Source organism: Pogoniulus pusillus, chromosome 1, assembly GCF_015220805.1.
Source record: "Pogoniulus pusillus isolate bPogPus1 chromosome 1, bPogPus1.pri, whole genome shotgun sequence".
Taxonomy (NCBI): domain Eukaryota; kingdom Metazoa; phylum Chordata; class Aves; order Piciformes; family Lybiidae; genus Pogoniulus; species Pogoniulus pusillus.
Genome location: NC_087264.1, coordinates 30236068 through 30251968, shown reverse-complemented (window position 1 = coordinate 30251968; position 15901 = coordinate 30236068). Strand labels below are relative to the sequence as shown.

The 15901-nt window shown below is 42.5% G+C and overlaps 1 protein-coding gene across 10 annotated transcripts in view; it reads left to right on the top strand.

Moving 5' to 3' along the window:
* Positions 1-15901, top strand: part of RGS6 (regulator of G protein signaling 6) — a 298915-nt gene that overhangs the window by 186091 nt on the left and 96923 nt on the right. The gene's annotated exons all lie outside the window — the stretch shown is intronic.

Below are 15901 nucleotides of genomic sequence, written 5' to 3'. Positions count from 1 at the left end.
ACTGTTGCCTCATGTTCAGCCTACTATCTACCAGTACCCCCAAGTCCCTTTCTTCCTGGCTGCTTTTCAGCCACTCTGTCCCCAGCCTACTCATTCCAGCTCATCCCTGCTGGATTTGGACCTTTGCATTTGTCAAGCTTAGCTATGATAAGTCAGAAACTTAAATAGTCATGCTATGCAACTATTCCTGTGGGCGATAACCATACAGTGAAATGTCACCCAAGTCACTAAATGGCCCAGCTTTATCTTTCTGCAGAGACTTGTCTTCTCTTCGTGGACACCAGAGATGTTGTCAAAAGGGAAAATAAAAATATGTTAACAACCAAGACCTTCCAGCCACATGAGTAGAAGTCAGAACAAGGCAAAAATATAATTGCATAAAAATTACTGGCCTGGAAGGAATCAAATGAAAACTATGAGCCTAGAACAAAGCAGGTCTATTAAAAATGGTTTAGTTATTTTTCCAAGAGGGTCTTACAGGCCTCTTCAGTCTTTCAGTAGAGACTAAAGGCTAGAATGAAAACAGATTTCATCATAAATTACCTGCTGAACTCTAGTGTGTAGATGAATTGGTAATTCAGTCACAGCAAAATATTACTTATTAAGAGCATTCTTGTTGCTGATGGCAGCTTCATTCTGAAACCCAGCATTTAGCTGATGGAATATTGTGGCAAATGAATAAAGCATTAAAAAAGAAAAAATAACAATATTTCAATGCCTGTCAAAATTCATAGGAATGATAAGAATGAATGATTAATGCTTTTCTGCATTCATCCTGCCATCTTCAAAACTGCCATGTTATTACAGAAGTTTGCCTCCAAATCTGAATGACAGGGTAGAAGAGAAGAAATTAATTTAAGTGCTGTGTGACTTCATTTTTTTTCTGTGTATGTTGAGGAGACTGCAGTCAAGCTGCAGTACTTCACCTCTCATGTCTTCATAGCAACCTTGGAGTTGCGTGGTGAAGGCTCTACCAAAACAGTTCTGTTTTTCACACCTCACACTTTGTTTCTGCCTTGCCTCCAGCATTCCTGTGGGCTGCTGAGCATCAAATACACAGCAGGGCAGCTTTGCTCCCACTCTGCCTGAGAAGCCATGGTGGATGTGGAGTTGTCAGGTACCCACATCCAAGGTGGATGTGGAGATGTGACCCTTAGACAAACCACTTTTATCTTGAACTGCAAAAGCAATGATATGTAGGTGTCTAATAGTAATCATTAACAATGTGAAGGAGCAAATCTTTGAATATAACCTAACTGTTACTTTAAATCTTTTGCTTTCATTCTGTGCCATTCTAGCATTAGAAGAATCTCCTCTCATCATTTGGCAAATACATCAGCCTTGTTATGCTATGCATGTATTCTGTCCATTCTTATCTATTGTTCTTTGGCTGCTTTACTCAAAGTAATTTTCAGAGTATTATTTATTGAGCAGATTTTTTACTTGTGTTTTAATTAAGTGCCATGTAGTAAAAATACAGCAGTCGGTTCTGGGGTTTAAATTTCCTGACTGTAGTGAATATGTTGCTCCAATGAAGGGCAGAAGTTACCATTAGTAATTGTAAACCTAGTCTCATGAATGATTTTCTATTCTTTTGCACATGCATTAGATTCCATAGGTGAGTGATGCCTCCATCCTGATTGCAACTTAGTTAGCAGATGAGCCCCTGCCATCTGCTCATGATAGAGGGTTTTTTTTTCTTCCCATGCAGATACCACACCCCCACCACTTCTGTCCAGGTGGGCAAGGATGAAGAGGACCCAGGAGGCAGAGATAGTGAGTTGAGACAGAGAGAATTTACTACTCTCTCACAGAGATGTCAGATTACATGAAGGAAAACAGAAATATTGGCATAGGGAAACAGACAAAACTCAAACCACCTGCACCCACAAAACTGAAGGACTGGCAAGAAAGGATGCATCTCAGCCCAGAAGCTGGGGGAAAAAATACCACAAAAAAACCTGAACAAGAAACTTTGCAAGCTATAGAATATATTTGAAGTCTCATAGGCCCTAGCCAAAACTTTCCTGTCATACAGTTAGTATGGTGTAGAATAAAAATCCAGCTTGTACTGCAGCACTGCAGGGTGGAATATGGAGTAGCCTCATCCTCCCATTCTCTCTACTGGGACTATTCAGCTTAAATCAGTACACTGCTATTTATGCTATTATGTGTGCTATTTGGATGTTAGGAGGAAGTTCTTCCCAGAGAGAGTGATTGGCACTGGAATGGGCTGCCCAGGGAGGTGGTGGAGTCGCCATCCCTGGAGGTGTTCAAGAGAAGCCTGGATGAGGCACTTAGTGCCATGGTCTAGTTGACTGGATAGGGCTGGGTGGTAGGTTGAACTGGATGATCTTGGAGGTCTCTTCCAACCTGGTTGATTCTATGAAATGAACTATAAGGATTTCAAAACCCTCCTGGCTGTGTTCCTGAAAAATCAGCAGATCCAGTTTGCAGACAGTCACTAGTGGTGTTCCCCAAGGATCAGTGCTGGGTCCAGTCCTGTTCAATATCTTTAGCGATGATCTGGACCAGAGGATTGAGTCCAGCATCAGTAAGTTTGCAGATGACACCAATCTAGGAGCAGGTGTTGATCTGTTGGAGGGTAGGAGAGCCCTGCAGAGAGACCTTGACAGTCTGGATGGGTGGGCAGAGGCCAATGGGATGAGATTTAACTAGGCCAAGTGCAGGGTTCTACACTTTGGCCACAACAACCCCAAGTGGCACTACAGGCTGGGGAGAGTGGCTGGAGAGCAGCCGGGCAGAATGGGACCTGAGGGTACTGGTAGCCAGTGGCATCCTGGCCTGGATCAGGAGCAGTGTGGCCAGTAAGACAAGGAAAGTTATTCTTCCCCTGTACTCAAGGTCAGGCCACACCTTCAGTCCTGTGTCCAGTTCTGGGCTCCTCAATTCAAGAGAGATGTTGGGATACAGGAATGTGTCCAGAGAAGGGCAACAAAGCTGGTGAGGGGCCTGGAACACAGCCCTGTGAGGAAAGGCTGAGGGAGCTGGGGTTGTTTAGCCTGGAGAAGAGGAGGCTCAGGGGTGACCTCATTGCTGTCTACAACTACCTGAAGGGGAGGTTGTAGCCAGGTGGGGGTTGGTCTCTTCTCCCAGGCAACTGGCAACAGAGCAAGGGGACACAGTCTCAGGTTGTGATGGGGAAAGTATAGGCTGGATGTTAGGAGGAAGTTCTTGCCAGAGAGAGTGATTTGCCATTGGAATGGGCTGCCTAGGGAGGTGGTGGAGTCACTCTCCCTGGAGGTGTTCAAGAACAGACTGGAATAAACCCTTAGTGCCATGGTCTAGTTGATTGGACAGGGTGGGGTGCTAGGTTGGACTGGATGATCCTGGAGGTCTCTACTAACCTGGTTGATTCTATGATTCTATCAAAACTGATGTTACTGTTAATTTAACTGTTGGCATGAGGTGAAAAGGAAGGGTTTGGGTTGGTTTGTTGTTTTTTTATGTTGTTTTTTTAATCTAATATAAAGAATTACATAATTACATACTGAAACAGCTTTTTTTACCAGCCATAAATTGTGCATCAGTCAGAAGTCACTGCTGCTAAAAGCTGCCCTAGGGGGGACAGTTGGATTTTTTTCTCTAGAAGATGCTGCAACTGAAGGGGGTCATCATAGTGCTAGAGTGCACACTGTATCACTTGAACAGTTGATGAATAACTTGTTTTGTTCTGCCTGTTGCAGTGGAAATATTCAGTTCTTCGATCAGTTTGCACTATGTGGCACCTGAGAGTGACATAGGTTTGGCTTTAGAACCTTGCACCAGAGATGGCAAACAAGAAAAAGCTTTGGGCCTTTCCATATGTATCCATCATTAGAAATAATACTTATTTCCATGTTTTCTTTAACTTTTCTGTGGGGATAAATCTCTCAGAATTGCATGCTGATTTCCCACAGATTTGTTTTGAGTATGGTGTGAATTGATGAGCTTGGATATTTTTGATGTATGATTCACTACCCCACACAGAGAAGAAAATGGTATTTTAGTCCTGCAGAGAAATAAAACTAAGCAATTAGGTCTTTATTTAGTTAATTCCTATTTGATGGCTGTGTGGTTTGCAAGAGTAGTCTCAGGATTCTATTCCATCCCAAGGTCACTTGCACAATAAGGATTCTTTCTCCATGTAAATACTTCCACAATATGACCAGGAAAAGAAGCGTATGTCTGTGGCACTGAATGGTTTTACATCCAATTTGGTTTGTATTGCATAGAAGTAATAGCAGTCTTATTCTATTATTTTTATACCCATCTTTGTTTTGGCTAGCATCCTGAGTTAACACATCCCACTCTCACAAGGCCCCTTCTCCTTTCAGAGAAGGGAGAGAAGGTAACACAAATAAAACTGGATTAAGGAATTTACTGAGCTAATACATTGCACAATTACCTTAGCCTATTGGCAGAAAGCACACAGCAAAATTTGAAAGCAGCAGCAGAAGGCAGCAATAGAATGGTTCCACTCCACCCTAGCATGCAGCATCCAGCCTAACAGGAAAAAAAGACCACCTAAATGCCCCAAAACCAGCAAAGGGAAGCAGCAGCCAGAACACGAAGCCTCTCATGTTGCAACCTGGACTTTAAGCCCCATCATACTTTGCTCCAGTCAGCACCTTAATTTTGAAGCTGGCATGAGGGCAGCATGGTATTGAATATATTCATCAGGAGATTCAACTCAACCCATGACAGCTAGGGTTGGGTCTGTTGCCTTGGAGTTTTTGGTTGTGGGGTTGTTGGGGTTTTTTAACTTCATTGTTTACTGGTTGATGCCAGCATTGTTATCAAATTTACCTGAGTGAATAATTTGTTTGTTTTCTTTGTTTTGGATATTTTACCTTTGCCCTAAGTATACAGTGTGTTTAGTTTCTATTTCCTGAATAGGTTACAATAACCAAAAGCCACTTTTTAGCAAGAGAGGTATTTGCCAAACATCCAGGGTTATTTTGTTGAAGACTGTCTAAACTTTGCTCCTACAAGAAACAGAGTGACAGGTGAGCTTTTTGAGGGAACAGTGATAGCCACAGAAGAGAAGTAAAGGTTACTCTAATATGAGGCTGTGGTTGCTGAAACTTAATGGATTGGACAGAGACATATTCATGAAAATTTGTCTTTTGTCAAGTGGAAAAATAGAGTCAGAAAACTAGGTATTTCAGACTGTGATTTATAGTTTTGCATGGTGTCATCTTTTATTCATCATTTATGTCATTGCTACGTGGATATTGCATTATGGGTTCTATTAATGTATTTATAAGATGGAAGAGTTGATTTTACAGCTCCAGAATGTGTTGAGTCTATGACACAGTGGCTTGGTCTCTTAGAGAGCTGTAAGGTGCGCTTAGAGATGACACATGATTAGAAGCCAAAACCACACAACAACTTGAAACCATAAAAGACCCCAAACAACCAAAAAGACAACAACAAAAAAAAACTTTCAAAATGAGCTTGTCAGGATCCCTTTGTTTATTGATTTCAAAAACTTGCTGTTCTGCAAATTTGGTGTGTCTGGGAACTGTTGTGCCCAGCAGGGAGCTCACAGGAATCAGCTTGAGATACTGCAGCAAAGTGCCCAGCAATATATAACACAGAGGTAAAGGCTCATGAGTCTTGATGTGTGTCTTTGAACTGCTGTAAGTGCAACACTTGTTCTTGGGAGCAGAGGGCTGACCATGGGTGGGCAGAGGAGGGATGGAGACCTTCACCCATTATGCTTACCTGTGCAGCAAAGGGCTGTGGTGATCCTTTGGCCCAGTCTGCTTACATGCTGCCTTCTGGCTTCCAGTCCTCTTCATAACTGTAGATCTTACAGGAAAGTACCCAATTTTAAAATGCTGGCATAAAAGCGACCTTTAAAGAAGTTGCCATCTCTCTTAAAAAAGGTAATGAAATGCCCAAAACATGTTCCTTGTTTCTAGTTTCACTTTGTCGAGATCACCTTCTGGTACTGAGCCTGGTGTTGTGGTTGACAGTGAAGATATCTGTTCTCCTCCTCAAAAAGATACTTAGTCACTGCAGTGAAATCACCACTTCACTTTCTATTTCTGAAGCTTTTAATAAAACATGTCCCTGAAAGCGCAGCTGTCTACAAAGCACTTTTTCCAGGCCTGTAATTCCTCTTGTGCTTCATCCCTGGATTATTTTCCAAGCTCTTAAAAACCTTTTTAAACAGTGAGCGTGAGAATTGTATGAAGTTTTCCACTGACAGCTAGACCAGTGCCAGAGCAGGCTAAAGTAACCTCCCTGATCCTGCTCTGCAATAGAATTCCCCATCAGAGATGGAACACCACACTGGTGACTCATTAATACTCAGCCTCCTGGGTGCTAATTCCTAACAGGAAAGGCAGTTTGGTTTTTTTCTCACCCATGATAATGTAGGTAAGTTAATGAGTTTCTGGTTTTTACATAGTGTGTTAGCATATCTCAGCACCATCTCTGTCAGTGACTTATTGCTCACTTGTTCCCTGTTCAGCGTTTTGCTCCTGTTGTCAGCAGAGGTCCTTGAGCATCAAGTTTAGAAACACACTCAGTCCACAAACATTACGTCACATCTTGCATCCAATAAGAGAGTACATTGGCATGTTAACATCTGTCTCTGCAGACTGTTCTTCCCCAGTAACTTACATGGGCTGTCTCCTAGGGACCATCTCGCTCATGCAGCAGACTGAAGATCTCTGTGGATTTGTCTGATTTCTTGTACAAGGCAGCTGAGCAGGCATTCATGAGTATTCTTCTGTATTTGCATACTTTTATTTAAGAACACAGAGGAATGTCTTTCTCTACCCCAGTAGAGAGTAGCATAAGAAGATATTAAATGGAACATAGCCAGGCCTTTATTCTTGCAGAATTCTGTATACTAAGAAAGTGATACTTTGACTGGTTATAGTTAGCTTTCACAGAGCTATTCTGAATTAACGTGTTATTAGCTTGTCTTGTACAATCCTGTTAGTGGCTCCTGGTTTTGCAGCAGACACGTGTTCTGTCTGTTCAGGTTTTGCAGATTCCTCCACATTCCCGTTTTCTCACTTTTTGGGATGCAGGAGCCAATTGGGCTGAGGTGCTTGAGGCAGACATGTTATGGTAGCCAGCAGTGGGAGGGCACCTCTGTGTCTCTACTCTGGGAGACTGTTCCTGGCAACCTTGACACCCCACTCAGAATTCACAGTGGAGATCTTTGCATCATTATTCTGTAAACCAGCTCTCCTTTCGCCTTTTCTGGCAAATTTGTCGGAGTTGAACATTGAAAATGATGGAGAGTGGGGAGATTAGAGCACTACCTAATGTGATCAGGGCAATAAAGCTCAATAAAGTACTTGCAGCCTCTCTGCTGCATTCAGTCAGCCTGTTTCTTCAGGTCTGTGCAAGTTAGATTTAAGCATAACTTCTAATTAGGTATCTGGGTCATGTTTGACACACTCTTGGTTCAGCATTGACGTTTCTGTGCTCCTACTTAGCTCTAAATTTGCCAGCTGTTTTCCTTAAATAATTCCACCTTCCATTAAAGGATTGTGCTTTTTACGTAACTACACCCACAGCAGCGTGAGGGCAGCCACAGACACGGAGGTAGAAATAGCTCAGTCTTTTCCACTAGTCTTGACATTCTTTAATTGAATCTTTAAAATCTGGGTTCCCACCTCTCCTGTGAGAAGCTTCTCTCATTCTGCTGAGCTCTGTTTCATTCATAACATATAGACTCTGTCACTTAGGCACAATTCTGGAAACAGCTGTCCTGTCTGCCACCAAGTCCTCTAGAACCTTGCCTATCAACTGGTTAATCTACAAATGTCAAGATTAATTTCCCTTTCCTTATTCTCTTTATCAGCCAAAGGATTTGTTACGAATTTGGGTACATTCAGGGGTGGGTTGCATGAGTTTTCTTTGAAATCCTCTCAGGCTCTGAAGCATTTTATTGAACATATTCACATTATGTGTGTTAGAGTAGTACCGACATGATCGAAACAGATTGTGAGATTGCTGGAAAAGTCACACCAGGGTTCAGAGCACCAGACTAAGGGAAAAAAACCTTTGTATGTACGGTGTCAGGCTGCATGTTTGTTGGACTGCGAGTACTGTTGTTCAAGTAGGGTTCACTCTGTTAGAGCCTCTGCTGTCAAAGGAAAAGATCTTATAAGACATCTGGTTTTGTCATTGCCCACTCTACTTTGCTGAGATTTCTGGGCTACGCTGTTCATGGAAGAGGGAGGTTGTCCCTTTTTGGGACAGTTTGTTAGAGATTCACATCTGTGTACTGCAATAGGTGCACCTTTTAAAAAATGCCTCCTTTTAAAAATTAAGAAATCCTTCTCCAAGTTCACTCCTTGTCCTTGTTTGCTCATTTTGCATTTGTGTGTGGTTTCTCTCCTAACTGGCAGGTTCTGCGCAGCCTCATACATACACAATTCCATATTTTCACTTCAGGCTTCTTCTGGGAAACTGTAATCATTAATATGGACCTGGAGGTTTGCCCTGTAGAACAGGAGGGGTGTCCTTCACAGGTGATAACTGACAGAGATGGATTAATATGCTGCCACAGCAAGAGGTAAAACCCACAGCTGGTTTGCGTCATGTCTGCATGGGTCTGCTAAGCTGTCTTGCTGGCTTTTCTAAATTAAAGGAAGGAAGCATCTGCTCTTCAGCTGTGTCATTTGGCAGGGCCAGATCAGCCCAACCAAGTCTCCAAGCCTGTTTCTGCCTCTTGCTAAGAGGTGGAGTTACTCCTGTAGAGTTCATCCTATCTCGTGCTGTTGCATAGAAAACTGTTTTTGGATAGGTACTGTTTTGTCTCACTGTCCTTCCTCTGGTGAAAACCTGTATAGACTCACACAGAAACATAAATGACAGTTTCTTTTTTATTTGTCCTGTAACTGCATCTTGTTTTGTTCTTCAGCTTTAGAGATTAAACTTCTGGTGTGGAAGACAGTAATTTCATGGTATGTTATGGGGGCACAGGATCATCTACAGCCTACTCTCTACAAATAAAGCTGACAGATGGGGCTGTAGTGGTGGTGATAATGTGCAATACCATATTTTGAGTGAGAACTTGCTGAAAGGATTTTGGAGTCTAGAGGGGCTGCATTGTATCTGTTTAGGGAATTCCCTGAAGTGCTGTGTTCTAAGGTGAGTTTCTGCAGAAGAGCCATCAGAGGGACTCTCTAACATCTCTGCTGGTATTGATACTTGTTTTCTAAAACAGTAGCTTCCAATGAAACTAGGCTGCTGTGGTCATCCATGCATGCAGCTGTCCTTGGAAGGGCTGTGGTGAAGAAAATACCTTTTTAAGCTCCCAGTGGGGAGATAAAGTGTGTCCTTCTCAGTTGTGTCCTTCCCCTTCTGCTTCTGGCCTTTTTCTCATGAATCACAGCTGCTGCAGTGACTTGGTCCCACCTAGTAAGAGATGAACATACAGAAGACTTCTCTGAGTTGAAACTTAGATACTGTGGAGTAAGTTAGCAGATATGAACTGCAAAGGTAGGCTCAAAGGAGTGTAGTAAAAATGCTCACTCTGAGTCATACTAGCACCTGCCAATGTTCTGTCTGGCCAGAGATAATGAGTATCTAGGGTGTATGTAAAAAAACCTCCAATATATAGCAATGCTGTGGAGGTATATTCCTCTGTCGTCAGCTGTCTGCTAAGAGAGACTCAGTGAGGGGCACAGTCAGATATTTTGTTCCTCTGTTTGGATTTGGTTGTGGTTTCATTTTTCAGAAACTCAGAACAAATGCTTTTGATTCACAGTAAGATAAAAAGCCTCCTAGACAGTAATTTGGAATACAGTTGTAACTTTGCAACATTCAACATTACTATGTGTAGCAACCTGTAAATGTACACGTAATGTACTTTTTTACGTTGTGTGTGTGAGACAAACACCAAAGTGTAGTCTCACGGAGCTGGATTGTAGTGTTTGACTAAAAGAACATTGATATGAACATGTAGGTATTTAAAGCAGACCTTTTAACTTGACTAATATGACAAATGATGGTTCAACTAGATGGTTGCTGTAGGTCATTTGCAACTGAAATATTCTAGTCAAGCAGCCATGTCTGTACTTAACTGAACATGAGAATACTGGTTAAGAACATGCTGTTATAGTTGGAGGTACTGCTAGTGCCATGAAGAACCAACTGCTCTGCACAGCAGCCAGGACATCTCAGCGTTCGTGGGTAAGCATGCTTGAAGGTTTCACCTTTTCCTGCAATTAAGGGATGTGGTTCTCCTATCCTTATCTCAACACTTCTACCTGTATGCATATTCCACTGTACTACCTTTTTGTGCCACTCACCATCACCCTTGGTTTACCTTATCATGTCCAGGTTGTGCTTAAGTCATATAGAAGGCTTTAGCCTTTTCTGTTCAGTTGGGATCATGCTGAATGGTGGTGGTTTTGATGCAAAACTCGTTTGGTTTGGGTAAGGTTTCATTTAGATTTTGGATTTATAGATATACCCAAGATGTATTAAAAACCCAAACATCCACCAGTGTTGAAAGTGTATGGTTTACAGTTAATTGAGTATTTGAACTACAGAGTGCTTTGTCCTCTTGCTGTTGCGTTATTGAGGACTTCCATATAGGAAATTATCCACATACCCTTATAGGATATTTTTTATATGTATCATTGGTCCTTTTTGAACAAACCTTGGCAGTACTGGAAGACTGATGTGAACTGCATAGCTGTTTACTGTGTCTGAGTTAAAATACCTATGCAGTGTGATTTAAAAAAAAAAGCACTTCTTTTTTGTTGTTGTTGTTGTTGATGTGCAATCACAAATGAAATCATAGCTAGAGGAACAACATTCCTAGGTTTTCCCAGAAACTGCTGAATTGTAAAGCAAAAAGAAATGACTCAATGAATTATGAAATGTAATCTGGGATGGTATGCCAGCTCAAGAAAGAGCTGAATGCTTGAAACTAAGGGCAGGCTCCTCTGATATCTGTGGCTAGCTAAAACTCTTGAAGCGCCTTTCAAAAAGGAAATTGGCATTAAAACCTGGCTCTAACAGTTATGCCAATACATCTTGTTGAAAGCTGGTAGGGTGTAGGCTCCTGAGGCCCTTTTAGTTTTGAAAATGGAACAAAGAAGTCTAAGCCATTTTCAAACTTGAGACCAGCATCTTTCTTTTAGAAATACATCAAGGTTATCCTTAGGACAGACAGTCTGTAGGTATTTTGTCTGGCACTGACATCCTTTAGAGTCAAAAGATTTAACAGATCTATCTAGAGGTAATTCTCAAAAGCATGAATGGTTATTAGACTGCCATGGCTCAGTAATAATCCAAGAGAAATGTCCATGTCCTTGTGTATTCAGAGAGGCAAAGAGATGCAAACAGCTAGAGAAGGAAAGATGAGACAGGCATTGTTTTGCTTTCAGAATTACTGTTTTAGAAGACCAAATTATAGACAGCGTACAAATACCCAATAATTTAGTTTCATAAAAGGAGCATTCTAAACCAGCATAATCCATCTAATTACTTCAAAATAGGTTTAAGGCAAAAAAATGTGCATTTAATGACTGGATGATAACATTTAAGAGATCTTAGTGGAAAACAAGACATGTATAGAATCATAGAATCAACCAGGTTGGAAGAGACCTCCAAGATCATCTAGTCCAACCTATCACCCAGCCCTAACCAATCAACTAGACCATGGCACCAAGTGCCTCATCCAGTCTTTTCTTGAAGACCCCCCAGGGACGGTGCCTCCACCACCTCCCTGGGCAGCCCATTCCAATGGGAAATCACTCTCTCTGTGAAGAACTTCTTCCTAATATCCAGCCTATACGTACCCTGGCACAACCTCTGAGCCTCCTCTTCTCCAGGCTAAAGAGGCCCAGCTCCCTCAACCTCTCCTCATAGGATTTGTGCTCCAGGCCCCTCACCAGCTTCGTTGCCCTTCTCTGGACATGTTCCAGCACCTCAACATCTTCAGGGGAGCTACTTCTCTCCATTCCTGATAGCCACTGATTGTCCTTCTTGCAAAAAGGATGAAAGACCCTATTTCTTGTTTCCATAAATCAACTTTTGTATTGTTTTAATATGAAGAAAGCCAATAAGCAATGTGGCTGTTTTCACTGACATGTGCTTTGGCAGGAGTTGTTGTGGGTTTATATGGATCTCTTGGTCTCCTGTAGGAGAAGTTCATTAGTGGTCAGACTGGTCTGTGTTCATAGGTAGGAGGACAGCCTGTTGTGGTGACAGGTCAAGGCAGGCTATCTAGGCTGATCTGGTGCTACAAAGTGAGCAGACAGAATCATGCTAAAAGGCTGGAGACAGCCAACTTCATGTCCCCATTTTGTAAGCCTCAGAAGTGTATGAGTTGGAAAGGCAATTAGCAGGTGGAGGTGCCTGTGGCCTCCACCATCGTTCCACCCTCTTCTTGTCTCTGATGGCAGTGGTGCTCTTTCTCCTGCAGTTGGGGATTTTGGTGAACTAGGAAGTACTGCACAAGGGTGTCCCTCAGGCTGGGAACTGCACTTGAACTTCTTATGAGTGCCATGTGGCCATGCCTGGATGTAGTGCTTCAGAGGGGCATTACAGACAACTGTCTAGTTATTGAGCATCCGCAAATGCTTGAAAACAATGGTTTTTCTCCTCTACCAAGCCTGCTGTGTGCTGTTCTGCTTTGCTGTCACTTCTCAGCTTCTTGAACTTGATAGCATATCCTGGGCCAGTCAGTTTTCTGCAAACACTAGAAGTTATCATGAAATAAGCACATCCTTGCCATTTTGTGTGCATATTTCCATCAGTGGGAAAATCTGTTTTCCCTTGGCTTACCTGTCTAGATATTTTTTGGGGGGGAGGGGTGGGGGGAGGGTTGTGTTTCCCATAGGCTGGAGGAACAACAGGAGAACAGCTATCTTGAATTGTTTAAATTGTTTTTCTTTGATCAGTTATCGCAGGCACTAGGGAGAAGCCACAGATATGCTGACCATTTTTGTACTTTTCTAGAGGCTTCTGTGATGCCCATTTTGATGTTTTGCAGTGGCAGGGCTTTGGCTTGATACCAAGTGACCACCAAAGCCACTTTATCCCTCCACCTCCTCAGCTGGACAGGGGAGAGAAATTTATCAGAGAAGGCTTGTGGGTCAAGATAAGTACATGGAGAGATGACTAACCGACTACTGTCACAGGCAAAACAGATTTGGCTGGGGAAAATCAGCTAATTTGTTACCAAATAGGAATAGGATAATAAATTAGAAATAAAACTAAATCTTAAAACACTTTACTCCCACCATTTTTTTCTCAGGCTCAATTTCACTCCAAATTCTCCTTCCCCACAGCAGAACAAGGAGACAGGGCATGAGGGTTGCAGTCAGTTCATCATTGTTTATGTTGCTTCTTTTGCCTTACTCCTCAGGACAAGGACTCCTTCCACTCTTACCCTGCTTCAGTGTGGATGCCTAACAGGTCCTGCCAACAAACTTGCTCCAGTGCAGGCTTTCCATGGAGTTTCAGCCTCTTTAGTTTCATCCATCTGCTCTGGAATGGGACCCTCCAGAATGCAGACAGGTGTCTGCTCAGGCACCCAGAGCCCCACCTTCCATCTTCCTTCACTGACCTTTGTGTCTGCAGAGTTGTTTCTCTCACATACTTTCCCATCTCAGCCAACTGTTGTTGCACAGGTTTCTTTATCACTACTCTTAAATATCATCTCAGAAGCACTACCACTATTGCTGAAGGGCTCAGCTTTGACCAATGTGGGTCTGTGTTGGAGCTGCCTATCAGCTTCTCACTGAAGCCACTCCTGCAGCCCTACTGCTGCCAAAAACTCGCCACATGTTAGGAACTTGCACACACAGTATTAAAATTTGATGTGAGATGAAGCTATATTTACAGAAAAGCACAATTTACAAGCATATATACACAATATATTTACAAGTATTTACAATTACATGCAAATTAGAAATAATGCAGAAATTCAAACTCCCTCTAGACAAAGAAAAACTGCCCAGAGGGGCTCAAAGCTACCCCTTCTTTCTCCCTCTACTTTTCCTGACAGACAAACCAAAACAAAAGCCAGCAAAGTTCACATTGTTTCTATTAGCCAAGCTTAACGGAAAAGATATTAGAGTGGAGTTAAGAGGAAGTGAATAGATCCAGTAACACAGACCACAGTGGGAGAGATTATTATATTTTGGCTTTTTATCCCTCTCAGCAAACCAATGGATGATAAAGACTACATCATTATTTTCTTTTCACAACCAATGATCTAATTGGTCTCATTAAAATATTATAATTAGCCTCAAACCAGCAGACCACACAAACCCAATACCTGTATTTGTTTGTTGTGTACCAGGAGCTGATACCCTCTGCAGGGCCTCAAAAGACCAGCTGCTCTTGTTGAGCCTAATTTGTGAGGTTGGAGTCTCATTATAATGAGAGTTGAAGTCACAATATCAAAGACATCTTTGGCAGGAACAGTCACTTGGTTGGGACCAGCATTCAGGACTTTTGTAGGTGTAATTTAAAGAAAGGGTTTTTAATGGGACCTAGAGAGGAAGGTGGAGAGGGTGATTGTAGCTTGCAGTGTTAGATATTGGAAGGGTGCATTCAAGGAAGAAGACATGGCATTGGTGTGAGAGATGCTTCTTTAGGAAAGCTGGTCAATATTTTGTCATGCTGTATTGCACTTTATCATAAAGCTGTCAGCTGCACATCTGTGACATGCCTCTTAATGTGTTTTCAAATTTTCAATGCTTACAAGACCCTCATGACTTTCAAAAGCAAGTATCAACTCTTGCTTTAATCTCTTGTCTTACCAGACCAGCTCCTGGAAACAAGTTGCTGATTTGGCTGTAATTTGGCAGCCATAATTTGGCAGCCTTTGCTTAAAGCTTACAGCAAGTGTAGTCATAGTCATGAAGTAAAGCTGTGTGAGCTTATTGTCTGAGACTTGAGCCTTGAAGCTGTGCAATATTGTAAGAACAGGTCAAGTGAAGGACAGCAGCCCTTGACTGAATGACTGTGGGCCCTACAAAAAGAACCCACCCAGGACTAGACAGCATCAGACAAATACTGAGCAATATCTTGTAACAATTAACTTACTTGATTGAGATCTTGGTTTCAAATCTGCATGGCCTCATCATAGATTGATTGTGCTTGCACAAGACAGTATGCCAGTAAGCTGGTGGGAGAATGTAAATATTGCCCTTTCAATTTCTTCTCTATAATTGGAAACTATATTCTGAGTTACGTGGTCTGCTGCGGTTTACTCTGGGCATAATGCTAGCAAAATTTGCAAAGCACTGACAAGTTCCAGTCTGTGAAAGTAAAGCCAGAATACGAGCACTTGCAGAGCAAGGACACTACGCTGGAGAGTAGAATAAGGGAAGTGCATTGGCAGGAATCAATACTACTAATATTCAGCACACTGTGAATCGCAGAATCACAGAATGTCAGAGGCTGGAAGGGACCTCCAGAGATCATCCAGTCCAACCCTACTGCCAGAGCAGGAACACCCATACCAGATCACACAGGAATGCTTCCAGGCAGGTCTTGAACACCTCCAGAGAGGGAGACTTCACAACCCACCTCGGTAGCCTGTTCCAGAATTTTGTCACTCTCACAGTGGAAAAATCTTTCCTCATATTTCCATGGAACTTACAAAGCCTCAACTTCCACACATTGTCCCTTGTCTTGTCATAGGGTATCACCAAGCAGAGCCTGGCTCCACCCCATCATAAACGTGAATGAGGGCAGCCCTCCGGCTCCTCCTCTCCAAGCTAGTCCTAGTTCCCTCAGGCTCTCCCTGTAAGGAAGATGTTCCACTCACTTCTTCATCTTTGTGCCTCTGTGCTGGACTCTTTCAAGCAGTTCCCTGAGGTCCTTCTTGAACCAAGGGGTCCAGAACTGGACACAGTATTCCAGATGTGGCCTCACCAGGGCAGAGCAGAGA